General features: G+C 39.9%; 1 long non-coding RNA gene across 1 annotated transcript in view; it reads left to right on the top strand.

The window, feature by feature from the left end:
- Positions 1-15,194, top strand: part of LOC120304113 — a 41,053-nt gene that overhangs the window by 12,717 nt on the left and 13,142 nt on the right. The window contains exon 2 of the long non-coding RNA XR_005555626.1: positions 1,985-2,095. This is a non-coding gene — a long non-coding RNA (uncharacterized LOC120304113). The remainder of the gene's footprint in view (positions 1-1,984; positions 2,096-15,194) is intronic.

Genomic DNA, 15,194 nt, shown 5'->3' with positions numbered 1-15,194 from the left:
TGCTAAAGCAAGGAAGAAAAATCCCTGAATTTATGAAAGTTGGAGTGTGATATTGTGATTTGAAGCTCCTCTTGAATTAGGGTCGAGTCATTCAGAAGACGGATGAAGACGGTCAACAGCCAGCTGCACAAGGCCAAATCTTTACATTTTTGCTAGCTCCAGCATTGTTTTTCTGTGTTGAAAGGTCACAGATAAAGCTGTGTTCTTCCAACTGTATCATCTGCCTTGCTTGGAAGCAGTGCAAGAAAAATAAAGTGTTTAAGATTTTGGCCCATGTTATCTTCTCTAATTTCTCTTCCTCCTGCAAATCTAGCTGGTTTACATCCCAAGGTTGGATCCAATCTGCACTTATGTCAATGTGTTCTTTTGGAAGTCAAAACTCATCTAGCGATGATGCTGGCTCTTTCGAGACAGATTCTGTACGAACGTGTTAATAAAAATGCCGTCTTGGCTTTCCTTTGGCCTATGTTACTTAAAGTTTTAAGAGGCAAGTTAGTCTGTAAAGAAGAAATGCACTGAGCAATCACAAATATAAAATTATAGCACTTAATCCTATAGCCTTCAAACATATGAAAACTAAATACACAAATCTAAATCAACAATTAAAAAATAGTGGCAGATTTGGGAATTAAAATATTGTCTGAAAAGAAATTATAGACCAATCATCCATAAAACAATTATTTTATTCTTATAAATAAATCCCACCCGTACTGGGATTGGCCCATGCCACTTGTGTCAGCAGGGGTGGCATGCTGTGGGTCCCATCAGCCCGATTATTCCGGCTGGCGGGGTCCAGGAAAAGGGACTTTTCTGCTGTTTCTCTTGCCCTCTGGAACATCTTGCCCCCCCCACCTCCGTTATGAGGTTGGCACCAACCCTCCTATCCTTTTATAAGGGCCTAAAGACCTGGCACTGCCAGTGGGCCTGGGGCCCCAGGGGGAGAACGCACAGTGGAGCTGGTTGATTGAATAACAACAGATCCCACCTCCCTCCACTCTGTTCCGACCCCCCTCCCCACATATCCTTAGATTTTAAGCTTTGTTTGTAATTTATTTAGGTCTTAATGTAGGTATATTTTTTATGACTGTAAGCCACCAGAGTTATCTTCTGGTAAGATAGGCCAATAAATTTCCCAAACAAACAAAGAAAGAAAGAAAGAAGGAAAGAAACAAACAAATAAATAATAGAGAAATCCTATCCAAGTCTACTCCAAAATAAGCTCAGGTGAATTTAAAATGGCCTCTTTCCAAATTGTGTTTCTTAAATAATAATTTTATGAAAAGTTTTAATTACAATGGTGAAAGATAATAAAAAACTAAAGAGAAAAAGCGAGAGTCAAATGTCCAAGAAAGCAAAAGAAAAAAGAGAAAAATCCTAAGAAAGCAACTTTCCACCTTCATTACGACAAGTATAAATAATTTCATAATCTCTTCATCTTCTCTTAATTAACAGATATAAAACTCTTCATCTAATAACTTCATCTCTTAATTATAGACAAATCCAGTAAATAATGTCTTCTCCAGTTCAGGCTTCCAAATTTGTTCAGTAAATCCTGTATTTATGAAGGTCATGATCTAGCTTCAAGTATCACATTAAGAATTCAATCTGTTTTGTTATTGCTAACAAACCATGGCTAAAAGCAATTTGTGAGTTAGATTTCAGAACACAATTGATATTTAAATTGATATTTTCAATATACTGGAAATAATAAACATAACTAATTTTCTATAACTTGCCTGAGGTGGGATATTTACACTGTCATCAAGACTCATCCATTTTCCTAATTACATCTAAATATAATGCAAGTAGTCCTCAACTTATGATAATTGCGATCAGAATTTCTGTTGCTAAGCAATGGGATTAAGTGAGTCACACCCAATTTTATAACCTTTTTGCCATGAATGTTAAGCAAATCACTGCAGTTGTTAAGTGATTTGTGCAGTTGTTAAGGGAATCTGACTTCTCCCCTTGACTTTGCTTGTAGAAGTCAGCTGGGAAAGTCACCTGGCCCCAGGATGCTGAACCATCATGAATACGTGCAAGTTGCTAAGCGTCCAGATGTTGATCATATGACCCTGGGGATGCTGCAAAGGATGTAAGTGCAAGGATCAGTCGTAAGTCACTTTTTTCAGTGCTGTTGTAACTTTGAATGGTTGTTAAATGAATGATTGCAAGTTGAGAATTACATAATAATAATAATAATAATAATAATAATAATAAAGTTGGAAGGGACCTTGGAGGTCATCTAGTCCAACCCCCTGCTCAGGCAGGAAATCCTATACCATTTCAGACAAATGGCTGTCCAGTCTCTTCTTAAAAACTTCCACTGCTGGAGCATTCACTGCTTCTGGAGGCAGGTTGTTCCACTGGTTGATTATTCTAACTGTCAGGAAGTTTCTCCTTAGTTCTAGGTTGCTTCTCTCCTTGATTAGTTTCCATCCATTGCTTCTTGTCCTGCCTTCAGGCGCTTTGGAGAATAGCTTGACTCCCTCTTCTCTGTGGCAGCCCCTGAGATACTGGAACACTGCTATCATGCCCCCCCTCGTCCTTCTCTTCATTAAACTAGACATACCCAGTTCCAGCAGCCGTTCCTTATATGCTTTGGCCTCCAGTCCCCTAATCATCTTTGTTGCTCTTCCCTGTACTCTGTCTAGAGTCTCAACATCTTTTTTACATCGTGGTGACCAAAACTGGATGCAGTATTCCAAGTGTGGCCTTACCAAGGCATTGTAGAGTGGTATTAACACTTCATGTGATCTTGATTCTATCCCTCTGTTAATGCAGCCCAGCACTGTGTTGGCCTTTTTGGCAGCTGCAGCACATTTATAAATATATCTTAACCTGAATCCGAGTGTTCTTATCAGTTTGAATCCATCATGTCATAAAGATGATGTTAGAAGGAGTGCAGAGAAGAGCAACAAAGAAGATCAGGGGGCCCGAGGCTAAAACATAAACAAACAAACAAACAAACAAACAAACAAACATGGTGAGCAAAACTGGATGCAGTATTCCAAGTGTGGCCTTACCAAGGCATTATAAAGTGGTATTAATACGTCACGTGGTCTTGATTCTATTTCTCTGTTAATGCAGCCTAGCACTGTGTGGGCTTTTTTGGCATATAAGGAACGGTTGCTGGAACTGAGTATGTCTAGTTTAATGAAGAGAAGGATGAGGGGGGACATGATTGCAGTTTTCCAATATCTCAGGGGTTGCCACAAAGAAGAGGGAGTCAAGCTATTTTCCAAGGCGCCTGAAGACAGTACAAGAAGCAACGGATGGAAACTAATCAAGGAGAGAAGCAACCTAGAAATAAGAAGAAATTTCCTGAAAGTTAGTACAATTAATCAGTGGAACAACCTGCCTCCAGAAGCGGTGAATGCTCCAACACTGGAAGTTTTTACGAAGAGACTGGACAACCATTTGTCTGAAATGGTTTAGGGTTTCCTGCCTGAGCAGGGGGTTGGACTAGATGGCCTCCAAGGTCCTATTCTATTCTATTCTATTCTATTCTATTCTATTCTATTCTATTCTATTCTAGTTGAAAAGACATCTATGCTGTTTTTAAAATAGCCTTCCCAATTTTGTGCCTTCCAGATATTTTGGGACCACAGTGCCTACAGTTTCTGGCAATAGGGATTCTGGAAGTTGTAGGCCTGTTCATCTGAAAGGTACTAGATTGGGACAGATTGTTTGAAAGTTGTATGGCTATCGTTGATTTCATACCATCAACAGTTTTACCTGGTCAAAGCTTTGTGAAATAATCTATTTTAGACTATGTGTGGATGTGAGAGCCAATTCAGGGTAGTGGTGAGGGCACCAGGCTAGAAACCGGGAGACAGTGAGTTCTAATCCCATCTTAGGAACAAAACCAGCTGCATGACATTAGGCCAGTCACTTTCTCTCAGCCCTAGGAAGGAGGCAATGGCAAACCACTTCCCAAAAAAAAGAAAATTCTGCCAAGAAAACTGCAGAGACTTGTCCAGGCAGTCACCAAGAATAATCATAATAAAAAAACTGACCTGAAGAGATCTAAAGTAAAGAAAGAACACAAACACCTATTTGAATTAGGTAATGAGCAACATCGATGCAGCTGTAATTCTAAGGATCTTAGGCTTTAATGTTCTTTTGGTAATGTGCTTTTCATGATGGATTCCCAGCCAGTCCCTGGAAAGGGTAGGTTTTTTGGCAATTTTTGAGAAATATTTAGCTCATGTCCTAGCCCAGGTTTCTGAAAAGCAGCAAGTGCACAGGTACAACCACCCCCTGAAAAGTAAACAGTACAATGTTAAAAAGAATTTATGAATTGCGAGATCAGATGCTGGAAGAAAGAGAAATTAGGCCAGAAGTGAAGTTATCATCAGTCCAAACCATGGTCAATTGTACCAGCTGTCTTATAGCCATAACATCAGCATTCCTGCATTTTTCTGTGGAACAACTGAACAGAATGAAGGATAAAGGCAGATTACAACTTCCATACAAGGTCTATATTTTCCAGTTTTTGCAGACTTGCCAGAAGTGCTTCCTCTCTCATAAAGAGCAGTGCTTGAATCCAGTAGGTTAATTGTTTTAATTTTGTTGAAAGAAAAAAAATCATCAGGTTCAGTCCAAGCTGGGAATAAATAAAATGGAGGCTGTTTGGAAGGAAGGTTCTGTTTACTGAAGAACAGAACCAACGGCATGTGGTTCTGGATAGCTGACAAAATGGAATTGGGATAGGTGGGCTTTTATACCTTCTTTGGGCTTTGTATTTGAGGTTCTTCCTATTCTTGTGGCTTTGTATTTGAAGTTGTTCCTGTTCCTATGCAATGAACTTTGACCTGAGCTTGAGTGTGCCCTTTTAGTATTCCAATGGTAGTGGGTTAATCCTATTATGTCCTAAAGATCATGTTCTTGTCCTTGGGAGTCTTTGTCTTTCTAATTCCATCAGCTCAAACTTTCTCAGGGGCTGTGGCTGAAGGCATTTTGCTTATGAATAGGTGGCCCCAAATCTGCCATTTTTAAAAGCTGGCCTCTGCCTGGGGTAAGGAGACCAGGGGCTGGTTTCTGCCTATAATTTTTCTATTATTTCTTTGGGGCAATATAATATTCTGCCTTTTTTAATTTCCCCCAAAATATTTCCTTATCTAGGAGGGTGGGTGGGTGCTGACTTCCAACAATTTGAAAATGTTTTCTTTGATGGATTAGCATTGCACTATGTTATCGTGCATTTCTAAAGAGACTACAGTGGAGAGATAGAGTACAGTAGTTGGGTTCAAATATGTTAACAACTGGTTCTCTGTGTGGATGCCGCTTCCGGAAGTCCGTTCTGGGCCTGGGCAACAAAAAATTACCAGTGCTGCCAAAGTGGTGTGAACTGGCTGAATCCCACCACTGGTAGAGTGCCTTTTAAGATCTAGTCATGAACTTCTCCTTGTCCTTTAGTCTTTTCTTTGAGCTACACAACTGACAACTTGCTAAGTTCTTCTCGAGCCATGCTCTCCTGCTGTTTTCCAATTGGTTGCATAGCTATGTGGCTGACTTATTAAAATTTTACGAAGGGCAAAGTCTTCAGGGTGACTTCATTAAAACGTAAAACAACAGGAGACCAATTTCACTGTAAAATAAGTTCCTCAAAAATAATCATTGAATCAGTTCAGATTATAATTTGGCATAATAGAGACAAAGAGGAACGAGCATCTTTTTCCTATTCCTACAGTCAGGAATTAGAATAAAACGTATTTAGTTTTAAATTGGCAAATGTCTAATATATTATCAACTGCAAACTGGGGACAACGGCTTAATATTAGTCTGGTTCACGTATTATGCCCCTTCCCTATGAGTTTTCTGAAAGATTTTTTTTCTGAGTCCTCACTGACTCTTATTACTCTCTGCCAAATATTGGATATAGAGAGCCAGACTGTTGTGGTGGTTAAGGCACCAGGCTAGAAACCCAGAGACCGTGATTTCTGGTCTTGCCTCAGGCCTCCAGCCAGTTGGGTGACCTTGGTCCAGTCGGTCTCTCTCAGCTCTTGGAAACAGGGCAAACTTTAGAAGGGGCAGGTTTCTTTATCTCACTTTGATTTCTGTGTTCTGCAGTAGGGTGGGTGTCTACATTTTTGTGGCTTCTAGGCTACCAAAAAGCAACTTGCTATGTCATGCCTGTGAACTTTCTGTTGTAAACAAGTTCCTGAAAATGGGATTAAGGACCTGGAGAGCTGAGATTTATTGCCTCAGTAAAACCTCTGGGAGGGAAACCTCCGAAGGGAAAGGCCAATTGCTGAGAACAGAGTGATAATACCCTGTTGGTCCAGAGGTTTATTTCCACCATGTTAATCTATTAAATCTTTTAAACATGGGGGTGGAATTACTGAAAAAATTGGTGAGGTGCTCCATCTACTACACTTCATTTCTATTAAGTTCAGTTGGGTCAATGGAAGTCCTAAACTAGTGCCTGGGACCAATAATGGGTGGAGAATGGACCAGACCAGACCACACCCCTCCCCTTCTCCTCTCCCTCTCCCTCTCGTCTTCCCTCCCCTTTTCTCCCTCTTTCTCTCCCTCTCTCCTTCTCCCTCTTTCTCTCCTCTCCTCTCCAACAAAAAGGAGATTCTCCAGGGAGGTGGATTTTGTCTATTCATGCTATTCTGAACAAGCTGGCATTCCTCCCTAAAGAAATAGTTTGTGTTCACACCACTCTCTTAAGTCACTTACAAATTTAGCAGATGTATTTTTACAACTTGCTGATTTTGATTTAACAAAGAGCTATGTGGTCATGCCAAATTCAGTTTGGTCTTTCATTAATATATAAGAACTGCAGCTTCTCCTGACTTGTCTATCTCTGGCTACATTTAAGGTAGACCTTAAAGACTATTTGGAAGATTTGATCAATTCAAAAATCAGGCCACATGTTTTTCAAGCTCAAGCGTAAGTCCTCAGCTTATAACCACAATGGAGTCCAACATTTCTGTTGCTAAGTGAGGCAGCTGTTAAGGGAATGTTGCCCCATTTTACAATCTTTTCTGCCACAGTTGTTAAGTGAATCACTGCAGTTGTTAAATGAATCTGGCTTCCCCATTGACTTTGCTTGTCAGAAGGTCGCAAAAGGGAATCACATGACCCCGGGACGCTGCACAAATATCACAAATATGATCCATATTTGATCACGTGACCATGGGGATGCTGCAATGATCTTAGGTGTAGGAAATGATCATGTCATTTTTTTCAGTGGCATTGTAACTTCATTCATTAAACGAATGGTTGTAAGTCAAGGACTACCTGTAAAGAGCTTAGGACAGGGCTCTTCAAACTTGGTAACTTTAAGACTTGTGGACTTCAACTCCCAGAATTCCTCAGCCAGCCCTCAATCAGTTGAAGTCCACAAGTCTTAAAGTTGCCAAGTTTGAAGAGCCCTGGCGTAGGACTTCTCTCTGGTCTAGAATTTTGCGTAGGCATTTCATGTCAGTCTGTATTTGGAATAGAATCACCTTTAAAGAATCTCTTCCAAGCTTCCCAACTATCCCAAGTAAAGCAGACCATTCTTACTAGTGGAGCCATTCATTTTACCCACCTCACACCAACATTAGCCTTTTTATTGTACCAAATACAGCAGGGCTCTCGAAACTGGGCAACTTTAAGACTTATGGACTTCAATTCACAGAATTCCTCAGCCAGTATTTCAGAGAACCCGTAAATACAAGTATTCTTTTTGCTTTAAAACATATTATTGGCCTTCTTTGCATAATATATTCCCACTATGAAAAAGCCATTATTAACCGTGATTCTGCTAGATGGTTGGATGTCTAAAAACAGTTGTAGGATGACTGCATTCATCCATTCAGCTTGTTTCAATCATGGTCTAATGAATTAGCCATAATTTATTTCTGTTTAATCAGCCACAAGAGTTGAGTTCACCAATCACATTATTCCATAAGCAACAATATACCAACCCCAGTGGCTGGGTTCGTGCTAACTGTAAGCTAGCCACACAGGCTAGGTTTATACATTGTCTGGCTGAAATGGAACCAGCAGATTGATGGTCCAGTATGTTATGCAAACAGAGTTATTTTTGCAAATTAATATATTTCAGTGTATTCTTGTAAATTGACTTGAGAGTTCTGCTGAAGGGCAGCATGTAGGAACAAACATTTCCAAGTAAAGAAGTCCTTGTGCTATATTCTGGAACTTCATTCAAAAGTTTATCAGTTCCCCAAAAAAGAAAAAAAAAAAATCTCCAACATAGCAAGAAATAGATTTTGACCCTGGTATTAGCCCAAGTACTTTTTTATTGGTTCCAACAGGAGATATATGACCCCCTCCCTTTCCATCCTCTATTTTAAAAAAGTATAAAAAGTATAAGTCTAGTAGGTCTATCAGCAAATTCTGATAGCAACTTAGATAGTGAGATGGGAAGTGCCCAAATTAGATAGATACATAGATGATAGATAGAAATAGAGATAATAGATAGAAATAGAGATAATAGATAGATAGATAGATAGATAGATAGATAGATAGATAGATAATAGATAGAAATTGAGATGATAAATAGATAGATAATAGATAGAAATAGAGATGATAGATAGATAGATAGAGAGAGAGATAGATAGAGAGAGAGATAGATAGAGAGAGAGAGAGAGAAGCCTCATTCAATTAAGTAGGGACCGCTTTTGTATAGGTCTGCTTCTATATATATAGGACTTCCTTGACTTATGACTGGTCACTTAGTGTCAATGTTATGATACACCTACCTGGGGAACATGTATGACCTGGATTTGAAGGTCCAATGATTTCCCCCTCCACAGTTCCATGGCTACATTTTGTGTGCTTTGCAACCAGGTTGCATCTATGGCTGTTTGCAGTGTCCTTCAATCACATGACCCGGTATTGCCAAAAACTGGCATATACTTCTGGTTTTTTGCAAAATCGATCCATAGTGAACCATGGGTTTGCCTAATGACTGTGGCGTTCACTTAACCATTGCATTTGCTTCACAACAGCTGCAAAAAAGGACATAAAATTATGACTTACGACCACAATGGGCAGGCTCTCTTATAGTCATAACTCAAGGACTGCCGGTATAACATTTCTTTACCCAACGTTCTTGTCTTCTAAAACTTGAAATCTCAAATTTCTCCACAGTAGCTCTATCAAACTTTGGGAGGGCACCCAGATTGGAGAGCAGATACTTTGGTCTTTTCTGTCCATCAAAACAGGTTTGGAGTTCTTAAAGAAGAAGACAGAGACAACTTAAGCACATTTGCTTTTGTTGCATTGTGTCTCTTGAGTTTATTTTTTACTTCAGCATCTGTGTGCTTGGGAAGTCATCTGCAACCATTTATAAATACTCACATCCCACATCTCACCCAGAATGTGTTACACTGAATCTGATTCCCTAGGTAATGTGTTAAGATACATCAATGTTCCATATGGCAATATTCCTGCCTTGAGAAAATCTTGAAGAATGGACCTATGGCTGTGAGCACCAATGCCTCCCCCAGATCATCTGCACTTTCTGCTCATGGCATCTATTATAATCCGGAAGGCAATGAGTCATTAGACTACCCAATGACAATTTATGTGACAATGAAAGACCTTTCTGCAAGCTTTCGATTTCCCCATTTCCCACCTCTATCGTCTATAGTGTGGAAATTTGGCAACAGCACATAGACTTATATGCTGCTTCACAGTGCTTTACAGCCCTCTCTAAGCGGTTTACAGAGTCATCGTATTGCTCTCAACAATTTGGGTCTTCATTTTACTGACCTTGGTAGAATGGAAGGCTGAGTCCACCTTGAGCCCCATCAAGATCAAACTCCAGGCTGTGGGCAGAGTTAGACTACGATACTGCGTTCTAACCACTGTGTCACCATGGCTCTATGATAAATGTTTCCCCCAACTCTTTTCATTTGCATCCCACAAACGACTGTCTGACACAATTGCAATTATTAAAGACAGTCCCTAAAGTTTCTAGAAATTTCAGATAAGCTTTAAATTCAAACAACAACGCTAGTACAGAGAAGAGCAACAAAGATGATTAGGAGACTGGATGCTAAAACATATAAGAACGGTTGCTAGAATTGAGTATGTCTAGTTTAATGAAGAGAAGGACGAGGGGGGACATGATAGCAGTGTTCCAATATCTCAGGGGCTGCCCCAAAGAAGAGGGAGTCAAGCTATTCTCCAAAGTGCCTGAAGGCAGAACAAGAAGCAATGGATGGAAACTAACCAAAGAGAGAAGCAACCTAGAACTAAGGAGAAACTTCCAGACAGTTAGAACAATTAACCAGTGGAACAACCTGTCTCCAGAAGCGGTGAATGCCCCAACTCTGGAAGTTTTTAAGAAGAGACTGGACAGCCATTTGTCTGAAATGGTTTATGTTGCTATGGTCCCGGGCTGTTGAAAGCTGCCCGGGACCAGACTAAGCGGCACCAACCAGTTTAGGGTTTCCTGCCTGAGCAGGGGGTTGGACTAGATGACCTCTAAGGTCACTTCCAACATTATTGTCATTGTCATTGTCGTCGTTTTTGTTGTTTTTATTGTTATCTTTTTTTTTAATCATAGGTGGAAGTCCTGAGAAAATTCCAGATTCCTTGAAAATTGAGAAAGAGAGTTAAAATAGCAAGCAGAACCTGCATTTTGGCAACACCAAAAAGCATCACAACCTTAGAAAACATACTTCCTAGCTAGATACGTTCTAAGACTAAGTGAAGTGTGGTAATAGCAATCACCTCTTTTTGGATAATAGCAAAGCAAGGGCATCCTAAGCCCTAATACCACTTACTGAAAAGAAAAATATCTGTGTGTCAACAATTTTCTGGAATCAGCTGAAGCTTTACAAAGTCTAGCAGGGCTCACTGACCTAGTAGCGCCACTTCTGCTTAATGGAATACTGCCTGTTCCTTAAAAGATTCTGGACAGTTAAGAAGCCTCAAACATCATGGCTGCAGAACTGTGAAGTTTGTATAATGTACAAAGAATAGTAAGACTACATTCTCCAGACATAGAGAAAAGGCTAAGAGCCCCTTTTAAATGGGCGAATAAGGACTACAATATTCAGAGTCCTTTTCAAGACATTGTTGGGTTCCTGACTAGCAACCCAAGGCAGTAAAAGAATGAATTGGAAGACTTCTGTGTATGCCTCTAGAATTTATACTTTATGATGTTCCTTCTTATTATTCCCTTAGACTTTATATAGTCTAAAGATGGGCAGAGATAGCTTCTTGGATGCTCATGGAAATGTGGATTAGAGATACCTACAGGTAATTTGGTATAGGATCGTTTAGCGATATATGAATGATTAGAGCCCTTTGAAAAATACCTTCAAGAACATGGACATAACCACATGTAGGCATTTAAGTATCCTTAATATACATAATATACCCTCAGCTATAAATCAAGGTTAGCAAATCTCAAGTTGCTAAATTAAAGCAAACAAACCTTGGTATGTTTTAACATGGAGCACACAATGTGCTAAGGTAATGACTGAGGACATACAAGATACTGAATCACAAAGTACCCAGGCCTTGTTAGCCTATACCAGCATGCAGGATTTGATTGATTTTAGCTTAATCATTCTAGGTAATAATGATGCTTTTTTGGTGTTGTGTGAGCCCAGCTGTAGCAGTATAATATGTTGTGTGAACACAACCATAAACATAACCTGAATTGATAGTAGTATATGCAAGTATAATAACTAAATAATACTTTAATACAGTAGTTGATACAAATTGTATCTACAGCATACTGTACCCCATTTCAGTTTAGCAGGCAGCCAGTAATTATTTTAGATCACTCAGGTTTAGACCCAGTTCCCACAACCACCCAGAATCCTATGCTTGCTAAACCAAGATCATCTTCACTCACCTAGAAGCTTTCTACTTTATTTTCCTCAAGTACTGTACATTTCCCGTCTGTTCTTCACATTTCAAAAACGGTGTCATTTTTTTGTCATGTAAAGATTCACTCCTGCAGAAGTCATTCATTATGATACTCTTGTAGATAAAGTTCAGTAACCCCAACAAATTATAATTCCCAGGCTTGGATTGGGGAAAAGCAGCTTTGATCGCCATGACTGATTAAAAATTAAACGCTTGAAATGAAATTTTTTTTAACATAAAACTTTAATTTCCTTCATGTTTCCTACTTCAGAAGTAGCCCATATGCCTTTTAGTCAAATCTACATCACCTGGTTCTGTTTTTTTTTGTATCAATTTCATTTGCAAAGAAAAGGATTTAGTACAGCTGTAGACATTTAATTGCTGGCTTAGCGGCAGCAGAGTTTTGCAACAGCTTGGCCACCAGATGGCGACAGCAGACCATCAATCTCTCTTTGAACAAATTTTGCCATCCATCCATCCAATGTAGAGAGAGAAAACAGACAAACTGCTGTCTGTAGATTGCACTCCAGTTAAATGCTTGTATGTCGTTGGCAGTTCCCCCTCACAAACATGTCTTTCATTTCAGTCTATAGCAGCCTATTGGATGTTCTTAACAGAAAATTTAAAAAAAAAGCTGTGCTGGCTGTAGGTTATGGTACCTGCCAAAGGGAGACAGCAGCTGATCAAGAATTCTGCTCCCAGTATTGGAGCAAACACCGCCACATCCTTATATCAACCAAGGAAAAATTTTGTAGGATGAGCAATGCTGGCAATTACCCCATTCTAGGATAAGGCAATAAACAGAGCAGAAAAGAAGGGTCTCTCAGCCAGCCTTTGTGCTATTAATAGCAGCTCATGTGAACTGAAAACAGCGGCTGAGGAAATATCATCACCACCTCATGTTTACATATTGCTTGGCTGTGAAAGGCAGAGCTGCGGAGACAGGGTAAAGCGTTGGACTCAATAGATCTTACCGCTAGGAAGAAAAAAAAGTCTATACATATCAACCATGTTTATAGGTTTGGTTTTTCCCAAAGTTGCTCTGTAGCCTTTTGGGTTTCCCACTTCTCTCGTCTTCCCATGATGTCATTTTCACAGAGATATGTTGCAGACTCCGTGGGTCAAAGAATTCTGACTGGCAGGGTGTAATAGGAAGAGAGCCTTCTCTGCTTTGACCCCAGGATAACAGAGTTGGAAGAGGCCTTGCAGGTCTTCTAGTCCAACCCATTGCTCAAGCAGGAAATTCTATACTATTTCAGACAAATCATTGTCCAATCTTTTCTTAAAGACCTCCAGTTTTGGAGCACCCACAATTTTTGGAAGCAAGTCGTTCAACCTTAATTGTTCTAATTGTCAGGAAATTCTAGGTCAGTGATGGCGAACCTTTTGTAGACCGAGTGCCCAAACTGCAACCCAAAACCCACTTATGTATCATTGGGTGCCGGATGGGTGTGGCCCATTGGCTGGGTGTGGCCCATTGGGTGGGTGTGGCTGCGGCGGTAATGGCAGACTGGGTGGGACTAAAAAGTTCAATCAATCAATTCCAACTCTGCAAGATCTTTTTTTTTCCTGTGAGAAGTTGAAATTGACTGATTGATTGAACCTTTTTTTTTTTTGTACACAGAGGCAGAGGCCTAAAGTGAAAAGGTTTTATAAAACTCAGCTGAAGGCCTAGGACTGGGGCGATGGCATGCGTGCCCACAGAGAGGGCTCTGAGTGCCGCCTCTGGCACCCGTGCCATAGGTTTGCCACCACTGTTCTAGGTGTTGTTCCAGGTTGCTTGTTCTAGGTTGGTTCTCTCCTTAGTTAGTTTCCATCCATTGTTTCTTGTCCTGCCTTCAGTTGCTTTGGAGAATAGCTTGACTCCCTCTTCTGACTCCCTCAGGGCAGCCCCTGAGATATTGGAACACTGCTATCATGTCCCCCCTCGTCCTTCTCTTCATTGGACTAGAGTACATACCCAATTCCTGAAACTTTTCTTCATATGTTTTAGCCTCCAGTCCCCTAATCATCCTTGTTGCTCTTCTCTGCACTCTTTCTAAAGTCTCAAATATCCTTCCCCCAGAGGTGAAGTGGGACCCTACTTTCTGGGCCTTCCTAAAAGGGGACAAAACATGTCTCCATGGCCTTAAGTGAAGTCTCAAAGGATATGGAATCCTGGGGTGGGTTGATGCCATCAGAGCCCCCCCCTCCACTTTTACCAACCAATTTTAACAGGGTTAAACTGCCTTCTTACCTTTTTGTCTGTTTGAAATTGCTAGACTATTATAATTAAATAATAGTAATAATCCTAAATTAATGTTAGTATTTTAATTTTAACTTTATAGACTACCGATGTTGTACTGTACACTGCCCAGAGTCCCTCCCTGAGGGAGATGGGCGTTTTACAAATGCAGAATATAAATAATATAAATAATATAAGAGCCGAGGTGGCGCAGCAGTTAGAGTGCAATACTGCAGGCCACTTTAGCTGACTGTGTTCAGCAGGTCAGCGGTTCAAATCTCACCGGCTCAAGGTTGACTCAGCCTTCCATCCTTCCGGGGTAGGTAAAATGAGGACCCAGATTGTTGGGGGCAATGTAAATATAATATATATATATATATATATATATATATATATATATATATATATATGTTTTCTGAGGTTTTCGTGGGTATTTGTATGTAGGTCTTTGGTTGTTCGGGTTTTCTCCTGCGTAAAATTGGAAGTAAACGTCGCCAAGACACTTCCAATTTTACGCAGGAGAAAACCCGAACAACCAAAGACCTACATATATATATATATATATATATATATATATATATATATATATATATATATATACACACACATTGCTTACTGGTGTACACTGCTTAGAGAGTGCTCGCACTTAAAGCAGTATATAAATCTCATAAATAAATAAATAAATAAATAAATAAATAAATAAATAAATAAATAAGCACCAGGAAAATATTTCTTTTAGTAACATTATAACATTATTGATACAGGTAGAATGCATCCTCAGGCACTTCTTGTTATGGTTTCAGGGAGTGAGGGAGAAGTCGTGTGTCTTTTTACAGCACTCCCTTTTTTGTCTTCTCCTCCCATTATTAAATACATTAGGTACCTGGCTAAGGTGAGATTAATGAAGCATAAGGAACCATCAAGAATTTCAAATGGGTTTCGTTCTCATTAAGGCTGACTTCAAGTATTAGTCTACCGGAATGAATAGGTTATCAGCAATCTTACGTGCTAGTGCCACCTCCAGCCTGGTACTTCCACATGCCTTCAGCCCACTAGTGATGTTGATTGAAAAAAAAAGTGTTTTTGTGTATCACGCTTGGAGAAGACCAGGTTGGGC

Source organism: Crotalus tigris, unplaced genomic scaffold, assembly GCF_016545835.1.
Source record: "Crotalus tigris isolate CLP2741 ecotype Arizona unplaced genomic scaffold, ASM1654583v1 scf7180000017628.32516253702:7417878, whole genome shotgun sequence".
Classification (NCBI taxonomy): Eukaryota; Metazoa; Chordata; class Lepidosauria; order Squamata; family Viperidae; genus Crotalus; species Crotalus tigris.
Note: the sequence above shows the minus strand (reverse complement) of the source record. Positions and strands in the feature narration are given on the sequence as shown.